This window comes from Eschrichtius robustus, chromosome 2 (assembly GCF_028021215.1).
Source record: "Eschrichtius robustus isolate mEscRob2 chromosome 2, mEscRob2.pri, whole genome shotgun sequence".
Lineage (NCBI taxonomy): Eukaryota > Metazoa > Chordata > Mammalia > Artiodactyla > Eschrichtiidae > Eschrichtius > Eschrichtius robustus.
In genome coordinates, this window is record NC_090825.1 from 53706959 (window position 1) to 53722532 (window position 15574).

At 42.6% G+C, this 15574-nt stretch overlaps 1 pseudogene; it reads left to right on the forward strand.

Annotated features, from left to right (window-relative positions):
• Nucleotides 1-919: 919 nt before the first annotated feature.
• Nucleotides 920-7065, forward strand: LOC137758845 (B-cell CLL/lymphoma 9 protein pseudogene; annotated as a pseudogene).
• Nucleotides 7066-15574: the final 8509 nt, after the last annotated feature.

Here is a 15574-nt window from a genome sequence, read left to right on the forward strand (position 1 = left end):
AGGAGCACCTCAATACATAAGGGAAATGCTAACAGCCATAAAAGGGGAAATCAACAGTAACACAATCATAGGGGACTTTAACACCCCATTTTCACCAATGGACAAACCATCCAAAATGAAAATAAATAAGGAAACACAAACTTTAAATGATACATTAAACAAGATGGACTTAATTGATATTTAGAGGACATTCCATCCAAAAACAACAGAATACGCTTTCTTCTCAAGTGCTCATGGAACATTCTCCAGGATAGATCATATCTTGGGTCACAAATCAAGCCTTGGTAAATTTAAGAAAATTGAAATTGTATTAAGTATCTTTTCATTGCAGCTCTTTTTACAATAGCCAGGACATGGAACCAACCTAAGTGTCCATCGACAGATGAATGGATAAAGAAGATGTGGCACATATATACAATGGAATATTGCTCAGCCATAAGAAGAAACAAAATTGAGTTACTTGTAGTGAGGTGGATGAACCTAGAGTCTGTCATACAGAGTGAAGTAAGTCAGAAAGAGAAAAACAAATACTGTATGTTAACACATATATATGGAATCTAAAAAAACAAACAAAAAAATGGTTCTGAAGAACCTAGGGGCAGGACAAGAATAAAGACGCAGACATAGAGAATGGACTTGAGGACCCGGGGAGGGGGAAGGGTAAGCTGGGACAAAGTGAGAGAGTGGCATGGACATATATACACTACCAAATGTAAAATAGATAGCTAGTGGGAAGCAGCCGCATAGCACAGGGAGATCAGCTTGGTGCTTTTGTCCACCTAGAGGGGTGGGATAGGGAGGGTGGGAGGGAGATGCTAGAGGGACGAGATATGGGGATATATGTATATGTATAGCTGATTCACTTTGTTATAGAACAGAAACTAGCACACCATTGTGAAGCAATTGTACTCCAATAAGGATGTTAAAAAAAAAAAAAGAGTCCAAGTCAAAGCAGGAGATGATGGCCTTCCCTTACAGTGATGACCCCATCTGGGAATCCCCACCTGCCTTTCAAATTCTCCAGGCAGAGAAAACAAGGGGGCTGGCCAGTCAATCCTAGTCCCCCCTCTTTATGACTCCAAGAGTGGGAGCCATACAGTGTAAGCACTCCTTGGGCCTGGTGGGAGCCTGGACCTGAAGAATGGGGCTGCAAATGGTGCCAAGGGAGCAAGGTATTCACCATCCCCCCCCCGCCCCCGCCTCACTGCTTTGGTCAGAGCTCCTGGGACTGATGAATGGAATTCTGCTGACCACTAAAGTCCCAGGATTCCCAGTGTACAACCCACTGATGATCCCATCATATTACGCGACCCACAGCTCTTCCAGACCTTTCCACAGCCAGACTATTATCCAAAGCCCACACCTGCTCCGAAGACATTAGACCAAATGGTGTGTATGTTTTCAAGCTGCAGATTCTGCACTAAGGGTCAAGTTGAAACTGCTGCCCCTTTTCACATCCATGACATCCCCAGCAGCAAGACAGAGAGAAGCAAACCTCTGTGAACAGGCAGATATGTGCCTTTGGAATGACCTGAAACCTCTCCCAGTTCCAGCCAACCAGGTTTGGAATTCTTCCCTGAATACCAAACCGCAGCCAACTCTGTGCATTCTGGCACCAGCACCCACACCTGCTGCTCCCATATGTCCCCTGCGATAAGCCTGGGGTAGAGAACAAACTGATTCCTTCTGCAGGCAGCCCTGCCAGCTCTACTCCACTGCTCCGACATGGTACTGCGCCAGGCCTGATGCCCCCAAACCAAGCAGTTACCTCTGTCTCCTACAGGGACAATGGTTCTGGCAGATCCCAATGTACTCCTTCCCCACCTCCCTCCACTAGTGTCCAGTGGAGATCCCCCCACCCTGGGATAAACCCCAGATAGACTACATCATGAGCAGCTTCAGCATTTGGAGCACTCCTTACAAACTCTCAAATCTAGCCTATGCTTTGCCCTGATGAAAAGACATTCATAGCAGCACAAGGCATGCAGAATGCTGGAGTGTTAAATGAACCTCCAAAGAAACCAGAAGGGTTGATACAGGCCAGAGTGGCTTAGTAACAAAGCTTAGGTAGGGAACCTGGGTCCCAGACAGCTGTGGAAGCTCCACTTGTCCTTCCAGGATGCAGAGATGTGCCCTTTTGTCCAGATGAAGGGATTCCACCTTCCATGAATTCCCAGTCTGGGCCCCTAAGACCCAACCACCCAGATCATATGACTCCTGAGCAGATAGTTTGGCTGAAATTATAGCAGGAGTTTTTAATAAACAGAATAAGAGGTATCAGGGAAAAGTGGCTGTACCCTAGTGCTCCCTCCAGGTTACAGAGGTTTATCTGCACAGACCTTCGAATTTCTCTAAGGGCCTCTCCCTAGATACCAGATGACCCCTAGTGAAGGCTGGGCACCTGGGCAAGCAGAACCATCTTCTGATAGTATGACTACACCATGTTCTCTGCTCTTAGGGACACAGCCCTCGACTCCAACATACCAGGGATCAGATATGCCTTCCTGGATTTGCAGGAATGATAATCTCTGAAACGGAAGGGCAAATGTCACCAACCCTGCATCCAGACCACATCTTTCTGGAGTCAGTTGGCCAGACAACATGTCAAACATTCCAAATAATTGAAACTTCATTCCTGGCCAGGGGGTCTTTTTGATTGATGGGATTGCTTCCAAAATCCCCAAAGATTGTCTGCAGAGATGTTTCAACAGCAGCTTGCAGAGAAATTTCAAGGTGGTCTCCCTGGGATAAGCATAACAGGAATAAGGTCCAACATGGAGATGACTAGCATGATCCCAGGCTCTCAGAGAACATTCCCATTTTCCTGTGGTCCTGCCAGGGTAACTTTCCAAAAACAATTCCCCACCAATGAGCCCTGGTTGGGAATTTGAGTTTGAGATGGTCCTTAATGTCATGAAGGGAAATGTCCATTTAAATGTCAACAAGGGATCCAACTTTCAGACGATACCTCGAAAGATGAGAGGCTCAGTGTGCCCTGGGGAGATGATGACTTGCACTCAGGTGGCCCTGAGATGCTGCCTGCTGAGCAGAAGATGGCTCCCCTGCCATCTGGTGAGCGCCCTCAGCAGGAGTATGTCCTGGACTTTAGGCGATGCTTTCCGTGTCTCAAGGTCCTGGAAGCAACGGTGGTTTGCAGAATCTCAGAGAGACAATTGGACCCACCAGAAGGACTAATGGCCAGCTCTGTCTTAGCCACCAATACATCTCAACCCTTCTAGAAACCCCATTAGCCTCAACACAGCTCCTCCAGTTTGAAATGGCCCGGGGCAAAAGCCCTTGAATAAATCTGTGGCAAGCAGCCCTGTGCATTCTCCTGGTCTGAACCCTCTGCAACCTCCCACCATGTACTGTCCAGTCATCAATGCTGGGCTCACCCTCAGGAAACCTCAAGTGCCTCCAGATTCCTTTGTACATGGTAGGCCTGATGGCAGGCCCAGACGCTGCTGCCTTCATTAAACAGCCTTCTTAGGGTTTGCTGCTGCTCTGTGGATGATCTGCTTCTGTGAATATCCAGATGTCTTCTCTCTAGTACAACTCGCCTCCAGAGCCTATCCTTCCCCAAGCGTGCTCTCCATTGTGGTGTCTTAAATGTTCAAGTTTGCAATGTCCAGTTCTACCTGATTATTCCATCATACCATCAAGACGGCAATCGACTCAGATGACAAGCTCCCCTCCAGCTCCTTCACTCAACTTCTCATCAATGAATAACCTGCCAGGAATGGGCAATAATACATAAAAATCCTCGAATTTCAGGTTCTGATGCCAACACTCAACCCCATGGGAATGACCCAGCCACTCCTCACTATAACCAGATGCCCTCCTTGGTTACCATGGGAACCAACATGCTTCCTCATGGTGTTTCAATGGGGTCTGATTTGATGTCACACAATCCTATGATGGGTCTTGGGTCCCAGGAGCCTGAGATGGCATCTCAAGGACAGATGGGTTTTCGCAGGAGTTCCCTCCAAGATGAGTCTCTTCCACAGCAGGTATCATTTTCTTACCATGGCCCCAATGGAGGCAGAGCAACTTCCTGGAGACATGGGTGTCCCAGGAGAAGGCACATTTGGCCATTCTAACACCCAATTTAGAATTCAGCACTTTAAAAGCCTGGGGGCCCGAGGGGTCCTGACTCCATCACTGTGCTGGGGAATAGCCTGTCTTCAGTCTTTTCGGACCCAGATCTGCAGGAAGTCATACCTGAGTTGGACCTGTCCTCTACACTCCACCTGAGAAGCCCAGCCAGACACTGAAATGGTTCCATGAGGGGAAGTCCCAGGCCATAAACAGCCCTGGGGTCCTAGACCTGGGTTTTTGCGCAGGGGATGATGGGCAAACCAGCCCCCAGAATGTATTAGCTTTGCCTGGCTTGGGAGGTCCAGGGTTTGTGGAAACTCTGGGCATCCTTCCTGGTACAGGTGTAACCATGCCAAGCCTCAACCCAATACGATCCCTGGCCTCTCTCAGGCAAGAGCAAAATATTAATGAAACACACACACACAGACACACAATTAATTTAAAAAAAAACTAACTGTTACTAAGTTCAGTGTAGGGTAGGAATAATAAGGAAATCTATTTTTTTTTTAATAATGAAACTTAAGACATTGCTTTTCAGTTTAAGTGCGCCTCAGCACTGTCTGTCTCTCTCGATATACACATCCACCTCCTTCACCCTTCACCATCTCCTCCATTAAGTGTGCTTCTTTCCCTCGTGCCCACCCCCAGCCTGCTCACGCCCTGCCTCCCTCCCTTCTTTTCCCTTGGGTGCTGCGTACTCAGCATTATTTTGGGGAGATAGATCTAGTAAAGCCTCAACATCCCTGCTGAGCATTCTCCTGGTTTTGGGAGGGAGAGTGAGGTCTGTCCCTGGAATGCTCTGTGACTTTCTCCTCCCGGGTGACTTTTTCCTTGCCAATATGCCCTCTTTTGCCTCCACTCTTGTTTTCTGGTCTCCTTTTATGCGGAATTTCCAGGTGAATTTTATTAATGTGGGATGGAACGGATGCTAACAGTTATCTAGGATTTTGGTTTTGTTTTTGGAAATTTTGTGGTTCCTTCCCTTTCTTCCTGCTCCCACACACAAAGTGTTCTGCGGAACTTCCATTAAATTCGGTACAAAACCACTTGCTGGGGCTGTGATGTCAGAAAAATAAAATATATTGCTTCCTATAAAATTAAAAAGAATATTTCAAGGCTCAATCCAAAAATGACTTCCATGAGACTCTTCCTGATCTCCAGGGGAGACCAAATGTCATTTTCCTTGGAACTTGCTACTAATATCCAACAGTTTCTTCCGTCCTTTTCTTGTAACATACTTCTTTATGTTTTATCTTTCCTATAAATTGAAACTATGTGAGAGTTGGATCTGACCCTGATTCAACTTTGGATGCTCCAGAATGTTTTGCATGTAGATGTTCACTGAATGTTAGGCAGATGCCTAAATTTTTTTCTCTAACCACTGCAAATTATCCCTAACATGGGGAATGATGGAGGGAACAATTAAAACAAGCCTCACAAGTTGAAACATGACACTCAATTTATGAAATGAGGAGAAAAAAAGAGGAGTCGGAGGAGGATATAACCTGAGCTATAAATAGCTTTAAAGAAGCTAAGCAACATGCGACAGGGATTTGTATGGGCTTACAAGGTGCTGCGGGTAAAATGCTGGAGTTTATAAGAAGGAAGGGGAAGTTTATAAAGTTTGCTTCTTAGCAGTGCAGTCAGGGAGTATCAGGGCTTACTATGTGTCTTTGTGCAGGCTGCTATGACAAAATGCTGTAATAGATTGGGGGGCTTAAACAACAGACATTTATTTCTCACAGTTCTGGAGGCTGAAGTCCAAATTCAAGGCTCCAGCAGATTTGTTGTCTGGTTGGAGCCCGCTTCCTGGTTCATAGATGGCTGTCTTTTTGCTGTGTCCTCACATGGTAGAAGGGACAACAGAGCTCTCTGGGTCTCTTTTATAAAGGCACTAGTCCCATTCATGAGGGCTCTACCCTCATGAAATCACCTCCCGAAGGCTCCACCTCCTAATACCATCACATTGGGGGTTAGGCTTTTTAACATGTGAATTCTGGGGAGACAAACATTCAGTCTCTAACACGATGGTTCTGCATAGGCTCAGAAAGCACCCCGCACATCATATCAAGTGAAAAGTGATGCTGATGACAGCCTGCACTGCCAGTGGTGTCTCTTGAAGCCTTGGAAACTGGGGATTTTAATAAAAATCTTCCTCACAGTGTCCCTCAGGAAAACTTGGAGGTTAAAATTTTATCAGATCCGGTGCTATTATAAAATGACTCTTTTTGTAGCCTCCCCAAATTAGTTTCATATTCAAAGCAGCTTATTTCAACCATTCCCTGCTTAGTTAAATGAGGGCTTGGAAATACAGAGTGCAACATGGAGAAGAGAGAAAGGTCTCCGTGTCTACTTCAGAAAATATTCAGAGTACATGCCTACATCTTAACATTTTGCAGCCATCCTCTTTTTTTGAATTGCTATTTTGACACTTTATTTTTACTTACATTCAAGAATGACTCTTCAGAAGACTTCATTTTAAAAATGTTCTCTATTTACCTTGCTTAGGTATCATGATGAAAGCACTCTGGAAGTAGTCATATACAAATGGGAGCAATAAATATGTGCTTTTAAGAAATGTCATGTCCAAGATTCTTAGCTTCTAAATGCAATGACAGTGAGGAGCCCTCATGGCCTTGCTGCCACAGGCTCCAAACACCAGCTCCAGCCCGTCCACCAGGAATTATGTCACTCTCCTGAGGTTAATGCTCTCTGTTTACTCACGGGTGTGCTCACTTTAAATAAATACAACTTATAAAAATTTAGACTTGCCAAATAGAAAAGCTGGCAAAGTGATTGTCTGCTAAAGAAAAGGATCCTTTACCGTGTCAACACTTTAAATAAGAAGCTGCTTTAGTACATTTTAAGGTTTGAAAACATTTATTTCCCAGGAACTCTGGATTTGCTGGAAATGCTGCACACCTGTGTTCTCTTCATTATTCTAGCACGGACGCTGACGCTTTCTGAAGCCCGCCAGAAGTAGGATAAACAGCTAATTGTCTGTGTCATGTGCTGTGTGGCTTGTGAATCCAGAATAAGAGGCCAAAGAAGAAAATGATTGTTCCAGCACTGATTTGCTGTGAATCAATTTCCAACCTCAGAAAATTCATTTTATTTTACTCACAGGGAAATCATATTAAACTGCCTACTCTATGTCAAGTTGTTTGGATTTCTGTGAAGAAAGAAAATAAGATTGGGATTGGCAGAACAGCGTGTTATATGGGGAAAATCAGATCATCGGAGAATATTGGAGCTTTAATGGTCCTTAGCACCCTCTTAATCAGGCAAAATCCTTCATATTGTAGGTGCAAAAAGTAGAATAGGCATCTTTGTTTTGTCTTCCAAGCATTTCTGTTTCTCTTCCCAAGCTAACCTTAATAGATGGATCCACTTCCAATGAACAGTTCTGAAGAAGGATTGGCATTGTTGGCTTCAGAGGTGGAGACCTTCTGAAGTGGCTCCTCTGAAGGTTCTTGGCTTAGGTCACACTCGGTACATGCAATTTTTTATGTATAGTGGGTACCGGGGAAAGGCAGCTTATCATGTGAATTTATTATTGGCATCAAACAAGGCAGGTTTTGGATTTTGTTTTGGTTTGTTTTGGCCCATGGTAGGGTAGAACAGAGAATGGAATTACATAATCAGGCATTCCCAGGCAAACAAGTTTAAATGTAGCTTTGAGTTTGAATTAGTCTGCTTTATGTCTAAACCCCACGGTTCTTCCTTCTATCTGTAGTCCAACCTAAAACATAAAAGGTAAAGCATTCTCTGGGTTGAGATCTAACCCTGTACTCTGTCTTATACTCTGATCTACAAGGATGTAGAATTTGCTGCAATGGCATGTTATAGAGACATGTTCTGTCTTGAAAATAAGTAAGATATTTCTGTTAAAAATAGATATGGAGATTAGTAGTGGATAAATCTCATTAAGTTTGGAATCTGGGTTGACTTTATATAAGGGTTCCAGGAATTCTGGGGCTTAGTGACAGATTACACAAGTATTTGGAGATTAAAGAGCTCATCAAATCCAGGAAAAAAATGCATGTCCTTTAAGGATGTCCCCCCAAATATATATGTTTGTGTGTATACACACACACACACACACACACACACGCACACACACTTAGGAGGGAAGAATTAATAACCAAAGCTTCACGTTTTCAGAGACTTATGTCTTTTCTACTTCTATGGGAGAAGAGAACTCTATTCTAAACCATGCCCACCAGAGAAAGCAAGCCAAATAGGACACACAGTGTTTTCTCAATGGCCATATTAAGAACTGAGCTCCCTTGCAGGTATAAAAAGAGACAGCCTGGCTTGAGTTCAAATCCTGTCTCTCTCAACTTAGTTGCTATCTGGCCTATTCAAATTATTCTACCTCACAGAGCCTCTATTCCTTCAACCTGAAGGCAGAGGGGGTAACAGTGTGAGGATAGATTTCCTATCACAAAATAAAAATTTAAAACCATGTTTGATTAAAAAATAATATTCAAGAAAACCTGAAAGTAGAAATCTACGTTTACATTGACTGTATGAAAGTCTTTTACAGTTCCTGTCTCCTCTGTACCTCTAAGAGACCACTGCTTCAGTATCCATTTATTCTTTCCTGGTTCAGTAGTTGTTTATGAGCCTAACACAGGGAGAGGAAGTGGCCCTTCAAAGAGAGAGTCCTAGACTTGTAGAGAAAAGAACTGGGCTTGAGATCTGACTTATCCATTATCTCCGACCTTGGAAAAATCATTACATTTCTCTGACTTATGGTTTCTCATCTGTAAGATGGTGTTTTAGACCAAATGTTGGTGTCCCCCCAAAATTCGTATGTTGAAGCTCTAACCCCAATATGATGGTATTTGGAGGTGGGGATTTGGTAGGTAAGTTTAGATGAGGTGGTAAGGGTGGAGCCCTCATGAATGGGATTAGTGCCCTTATAAGAAGAAGAGACTAGAGCTCTCTCTCGCTCTCTCTCTCTCTCCCCCCCTCCCCAACCATGTAAGAACTCAGTGAGAAGGTGGCTGTCTGCAAGCCAGGAAAAGGGGTCTAAGCAGAAACCAAATCAGCTGCCATCTTATTCTTGGACTTCCCAGCCTCCAGAACTGTGAGATATAAATGTATATTTTTTAAGCCATCCAGTCTGTGGTATTTTGTTATAGCAGGCCAAGCTGACTAAAACAGATGGGGATAAAAATACCAACCTATATTATAGAGTCCTTAGATCACAAATGAGACATATATAAAATCTCTGCAAATTTTCAATCACTAAACAAATTATGAGTACTGTGTTAGGAACTAGAGAGATGTAAAAATGAGCCAGGTACAGACCTTGACCTCAGAAAGTTCAGTTTCCTAGGTGAGGTAAGACTTGTGTATAACCAACTATGATACAAAAGAGAAAGGGCCATATTCATTCGTTCTTCATTCATTCATTCATTTGTTTAACAGACACACATTCAGCATCTACTATGTGCCAAGTGCTAGATTTGGGGCAGCAATAAATAAACAAACAAACAAAAAATTCCCTGTTCTTACAGAGCTTTTATGTGAGTCATGGAAGCAGTCAATAAACAAATACATAAATATTAAATAATATATTCAGTGGTAGGAAGTGCTTTGAAGAAAAATAAAGTAAGGCAATGGAAAAATCGTGGTAAGGGGGACTTGGCTACTTTGTACAATGTGATGAGAAAAGACCTAGTCAAGTCATGTGACTGGAGGGTCAGTCTGCTAAGGGACATTTGAACAGACACTTCCATGAAGTGAGAAGATGAGCTGAACAGGTTTCTTGGAGGATAATGTTGCAGGCAGCGAAAACAGCAAGTGCAAATGTCCAGAGGCAGGAATGTTAGTCATAAAAAATATTCTTCTAACAGGCTCTGGGAATTCAGAGTTGATGAGATTATTTCTAGCTAAGAGAGTCGATAATGATATAAGACCCTCAAGGTCAGTTCAGGGAAAATAGAGGTCCTGCTAAAGAAGAGGCTTGTATAAAAGCACCACATATTTACATAGTCTTTTATATTTTTCACTCATCTTTTGCTTAGATCATAACTCATACATTTCTATCCACAGGTACATATTTATAATTATTATCCAACCCACAAAGATAGTCGTAAGTGAGCACATTTCAGTTTCCTATAAACATAATAAGTGGACATCGTTATTAGTCACCCCTTTCCCATTTCAGATTATTATTATCATCACTTCAGATATAGGATAGTTTAGAACCCATACTTTGGAGTTAGGCAGATAGAAATTCACATCCCAGTTCAATTGGTTCCAGATTTCTGACCTTGAGGATATTGCTTAGGCTTTTGAAACCATAGTTTCTTTATTTGTAAAATGGAAATGATGATATACTGAGGAGTTTGTTGTGAGAATGAGAATGTTGTGGGATTTTACACAGTATTTCGCACAATACCTGACATAAAGTAAATAATTCACAAATAATTGTTTAAAAATAAAATAGTGAGAGATGCCCTCTTTTCACCTATTGTTCTTCATGGAGGTGGTATGGAAAAATTGTTCACTGATGCTATTCTTTCCCACCCTTTCTTTATTGAAATATTCACAAACATCAAACTATAAAGCAAGAGACTTAGAATCTAAAAGTCATACGATACGAATGATTCCAAGATGAATGCAAGAGAAAGTATGAATGGAAGTAACAAGAACAAGTATTTACAAGTCTTTACTGCATAAGAAGGCTTTCAAAGACATTAATCTATTTACTCTCTGATAATAAACCTGTAGTCTGAATATTATTTATCTTCCCCATTTTACAGATAAAAAAATATGACTCAGATAGGTTGAGTGATTTTGGCTAAAATCATACAGCTTGTAAGTGGCAAGACTGGAACTTATATTCAGGTCTTCTGATTCCAAGTCCCTGGGGGTAGTTATTGGGGCAACTGGTGCCCAAGAAATCCTTGCAAGACTGGAAAAACTTCCAAGTGATTAACTGAGTTGGTTGCATTATGGGCCTCCCTCCTACTTGTGGATTTTGATTTCTCACTGAGGATTATTAAAGAAAGTTACCTAAGCCTCTTCACAAAGCTCCAGAAATTTCTGGTTACAAGACAGCTAATAAAGTACGTGTTTCTTTCTGAATGGATTTCAGAGGATCTAGATTTTAAACAGCCTTGCTGGAAAGCAAGGTCCCTGTGTTGTTTAGGCTCGTTTGATCACTTGTCTGAGCTCTGCAAGGACAGAGACCATGTCTTACCCATCTTTGCATCCCAAGGCCCAGCAAAGAGCCTGGCAGCTCCCAGGCAGGGCTTGAGGGCCAGGCTGACAGGCCCTGTGATGGTTGATATCAGTTAGCATCTCCAGTTTAACTCTGATTTTGGCGGCAGTGAATACACTAGACATCAGCTGTCATGAGAAAACATATCACATGGTAATTTTCAGCTTTTAGTTCTGAATCCAAGCCCCTGGCCTGGATGATGAGACAGTAGAGCCCTCCAGCCTCTATACTTCCCACCATTTCTCCTCTCTTTCTGGTTCCTTTTCAGAAAGAGCTTCTCTTATAGGAGCCTGAGCCAGAGCTGCAGACCTTGTTTGCCTCAATAGAGAAAATAATTTTAAAACAGGGACGTTAAATCTGCCTTCAGCTTTGGGTCTTGAATATCAGTGTTGACTTAAGCCTTCCCCGTGAAGAAGAGTCGCATTGGTCAGCAAAACTGGTGAGCAGGTGGCATTAGCACCAGCATGGAAGGCAGCTGCAATGAGTTGAAATCTCTGCACTGTCACGTAACAAGGGCTGAATGTATTGACCAGCTTAGGTACTGATCACTTTACACACATTATTTAGTCCTCGATGGAGGATTCTTATTAGTATTCTCATTTTCCAGAGGAGAAAGTTGGAGAATAGAGGTGAAGTGACTTGCCCCAGGTCACAGAGAGTAAGTGGCAGGTCTGGGATAAAACAAAGCAATTGGACTTCACAGCCTGTGCTCTTAACTACGTGACCTTGGGCAAGGGAATGACCCTCTCAGTGCCTCCATTTCCTCATTGGTATAATGAATAGAGGAACAACTACTTCCTTAGATGGTTAGGAAAAGTCATTGAGATCATACATGCAAAGCCCTTGACACTTAGTAGGCACTTAAAATATGTCAGTTCCCTCTCTTCCCTCAAATAATCTGAGATTGAAGAGTGTCACCTCTTGAGCGATCCTTTAGAAACTTAAAGCTAAAATTAATCCAGGCCACGCCAGAGCCAATGACAATAAAGCTGATTTGTCCAGACTTATTATTTTGTTTCAAAAGGAGACCTGCCTCCACTTTCCTGGGCAGGTCCACAGAGCCAGCCCAGACTGAAAACGCACGTGGCCATTGCAAACGCATTGTTGAAACATGACGGACACTTCAGGAACCAGGAGATTCCTTCTGGAAATGCCTTGCTTCTTAGCCAAAGCAGAGATGGTTAAACAGTACAGCAGTGCAGCTGTGGCCTTCAGGGCGCACAGTGGGACTTCATGCTCCTGGGGCGAATGGAAACACAGAGACTCGCTTGCCAGCTGGCACTGTCCCTCGAGGGACGAGATATGCGTGGCCTCGCCTTCCAAGTTGAGAGCAATTGCTGGCAGGACACCGTGAGCATGTCAAGTTAAGGGAATATTTTTTTTAAAGGCCCATCACTGTTTTTCTTTCTTTAAATGGTAGCCACCAAAAAGTTATGCAAACACTTCAGCTGTGGAATATTTAATCTGACATTTGGCATAGCTCCCTTGTTGATCCAAGACACGAAGTATGCAGTATATGCCTTGCAGTTGTTTCATTGTTCACTTAAAAACAAGATAAACCAGACACAACAATTTAATTTTCTATCCCCTCAATTTTAACTGGGTCACTACCAGGATCCATCCTTGATTCCCAAGTAATAGGATGACAATTATGAACCACAGTCCATAAGATGAATAGCTCATTTAATCAAGTTGGTGGATTTAGTCTTTTTTTTTTTTTTTTTTTGGCCCTGCTGAAAGCTTTAGGAGTTCCTGTGGTTATGGTTTTCTCTAGGGTTTGGCAGTTCTTTTATTTGGGTCTGGTGTTTCGGGGTTTCATGTGCTCTTGTAGAAACATTGCCAGAACTGTCCTCCCATCATCCTTGTCATTGGGTTTTAAGCAAGAAAAGGAGCACCTTGCTGCAGTCTTCTGCCCATTCACATGGGACATGTGTCCTGGCTGCACGTGGTCATCCATTAGTGGACATTACTCACCCTGTTCCTTCTTCTTTAACTATCTCACTGACAGTTGTGTTTTCCTAAAAGAGGGGTTCCCTCTGGTTCTCTTTGAATATCAGTCACATGGTTTTTGATCCCTGACAGGTAAGAAGAACAGTGCCACTCCTCAGAAATTACATGGATACTAAAAATCCTAGTTAGTGAGCAGTTCACATTTCGTACCATGTGGAGGGAAGGATGCAGGACTGGCCAACATTCCAAAGGAAAGGAGAACCTTTCCAAATGTTCCTCCGCTGATGAGTTAGACCAGTTGCTTAACATAAACAAGCATAATTCCTCAAGTTCCATCCTTCCTGCAGGTGGGCCAATAGGCTAAAAAGCACTAGAAAACGTAGTAAAGTGCAGTCTATTTCTTCATTCTCCTCCACTTCCATGCTCACTGTTATAACAACGCTGATTTAAACATCAGGTCACTGTCACTGGGCTCCAGGCAATGGCATAATTATGCTTCAGAGAAATACTGAAACAGTGCTCATCCTATACAAAGCGATGGGTGGAGAAGGGAGAGAATCAGATGGCAATGCTTAAAAAGGAAACTGGAGACTGACGAATCCGGACGTTTCCTTAGTTCTGATTCAAGTTTCTGGGTCCCATTCCCAATAAAAATATATCTTTGTTTCTAATGGACAATTCAAAGGACACAAACCTGAGTGTTAAAAGCCGTGTCTCAGTTTTATGGTTTGAGGGATTCAATTAGGTGAGAAAGAATCTTCTCTACCTCAAAAAACTTTAGCCAACACATGAAATGTGCTTGAGAGCAGAGAAATGCTTAAAAAATGGGCATTTTTAGCAGGTAGATGTTCTGATTATTGATTTGTTTAAAAAATATCTACATATCAATACTTTTAATGGCAGTTTTTCAAAAATAGTGGGATAATAGGCAATTTTAACTTTCTCTTTAGAATTCTCTCTCTCTCCCTCCCTTCCTCCTTCCCTCCCTCTCTTAGTTTTTGACATTGAATATTTGTTATATAAATGGAAAATGGCAATTAAGAATGCACTCTTTCTCCAAGGATCTAGTAGTGTACTTTTGCTGGGAGTATGCTAGTGAGTCCTGAAATTAGGTCATTCTGTATATTCTCACTGTAATGAGATGCTCCAGGTCAGGAAACTTCTGTAGAAAGTTTCTAGCAGTGCTTCTACCAGAGGGCAAGATTCTAAAGCTCTTTTTTCACTTTTTTCAAGCTTTGTCCGCGTAAGAAGGAATTAATATCGTGTTCTTACAATGGATCAATTATAACTCAAACTAAAGTAGAGATAAACTAAATTCCATAAGCCAAGAATATTTCATAGAAATTTCTTCTCAAAGTTTTCTCCATGTGTTTTCAGTTGTGAAGTTTCTTCAAGGAAGATGGCAGGGCATTTCTCAGTAAATAGGCAAGCAGTGTAGGGCACTGCAAGTTCCTTCAGGTTTCTGAAAATGGAACTTACTGTGGATATTGAGTAACTCTTTAGGGTTTAGGATAGCAGAGCAGTGACATCTTACATGCTGACCCTCACTGACAGGGGCAGTTTCTGGAATGCTGTGTTGAGAGGGGGAGTGGGAGGGACGGGCTCAGTGCCAATGCTCAGACAGGATGAGTGATATCTGCCATGTGTCTGAGGCAGCAGTACTGGCGTCGCAATTGGTTTTATATTGTCAAGCCTATTCTCGTATTTGACTAAATGAGTTTCTAGTGATTTGCATAGTGATCAAAGTGTTTTCCCACAATATTTAGTTGGACAATATCTAAGCATATCCTAGGGGCTACTGAAACTATTTCTATCTCCCTGCCTGCTTGACTGCTTTTGTTCATGTTCAGGAGCTTCAGCAGACCCCTCATTTGTAATTGCACACCTGAGGCTCTTTGCGTTTCAGGGTCTGAGAACAGGAAGGAAGCTTGGGGACCTCTAATGTTACCCCCTTATTTTACAGATTGAAAAGCAGATGCTTGGAGAAGTAAAGTGACTCACCCAAGGTCACACAACTGGTTTAGGGCAAGGGCAGTACTAGACCCATATCACCTGATTCCTAATCCAGTCTTGACTTACTACACCATAGATTCTTTTATCAGACCATACTCACAAACTCTTAAAAGAGATTTAATAATTCAAAGAGATGATACCCTTGCAGAAGGACATACTGTAGAACAGCCCCACTGCTTCTGTATTCTTTCCTTTTTTTTATGATGTTGAGCACTGAGAGCCCTCAATTCATATCTGATCTTAAAAGAAAGTGAAAGGGGTGGAAACGAGAGG